The sequence below is a fragment of the Octopus bimaculoides genome, chromosome 1 (assembly GCF_001194135.2).
Source record: "Octopus bimaculoides isolate UCB-OBI-ISO-001 chromosome 1, ASM119413v2, whole genome shotgun sequence".
Taxonomy (NCBI): domain Eukaryota; kingdom Metazoa; phylum Mollusca; class Cephalopoda; order Octopoda; family Octopodidae; genus Octopus; species Octopus bimaculoides.
The window spans coordinates 174,283,258-174,284,398 of record NC_068981.1 but is presented as its reverse complement, the minus strand read 5'-3'; positions in this window follow the sequence as shown (position 1 = coordinate 174,284,398).

Here is a 1,141-nt window from a genome sequence, read left to right as displayed (position 1 = left end):
ATATATATATATATATATAAGGCGTGCACGGAGCTGCATACTTTTCAGATATGACACCTTTCCTCCCGGTGGCTCAAAATTATTGAGGTTTATGTAATAGTAAGTGTAGCTTGGTCTTTTTAACATATGTTGGGATAAGAGCAAGGTCTCTATCACTCCCAGAGTAGTTTTACTCCACGCTCGTTAACCCTCTCGATTATTTCTAGGACTAACGCTATATTCCTGCTTTACTAGTCTCTAAACAAATGTTGTTTTCCTCCGGTTGGTTTTCTACCAATTCTCCTCACGGGATTAGATTTCTAGGGACAAAGCGTACAGACTAAGGTATATAAACGCTTCTGACCTGGTATACAAGCTAAAGATAGGCAATGGTTTCCAAAAATGTCATATCTTTGATCGCTATCAAGAGGAAATCTTTACAACAGCTTCAAGTAGCTCCAATAATTTCTCCTTGGGATAAGGCATCTCTGATGTTTACTTCTCCCAGATATGTATGTTTGTGCTTCTGTAATAGTTATTACCGCTTTCTCAATATTTTTCTATTAATACTTTTACCTATCGCTGATATTACATTTTTTTCCATCCATCTTCTTTCCAGTTTTATCATTGACAGTTTATCTCTGAAAACATGAATACGAGTGCGCCAGCAGAATCTATAATTGGATGGTTATCTCTGTCTTTCTTCCCATAAAATAGTGTGTACGTATGTATGTGCACGCATATATGTGAAAACGTGTGCGTGTTGGTATATATATATATATATATATATATATGTAATTATGTGTTTGTATTTGTATTTATATATGTATAAGTGGGTGTTATACCTATGTGTTGTGTGATGTATGTGAGTGTTAATATATGTCTGTATGTGTGAGAGTATGCATATGCATGTATGTATGTATGCCTATGCATTAATGTATAGAAATATATGTATGTCTGTATGCGTATGAATACATAGATACATGTATTAATAATATATGCATGTATTACATATTTCATACATATTTGTCTGCTACAAAGGTATATTTACGTTTACAATATCTTCGTATCAATATACGTTTATACAAATGCGTACGGTTACATGCATTTATGTGTATGTGCATATACATGCATCTCTGTAAATGTATGTATGTATATACAG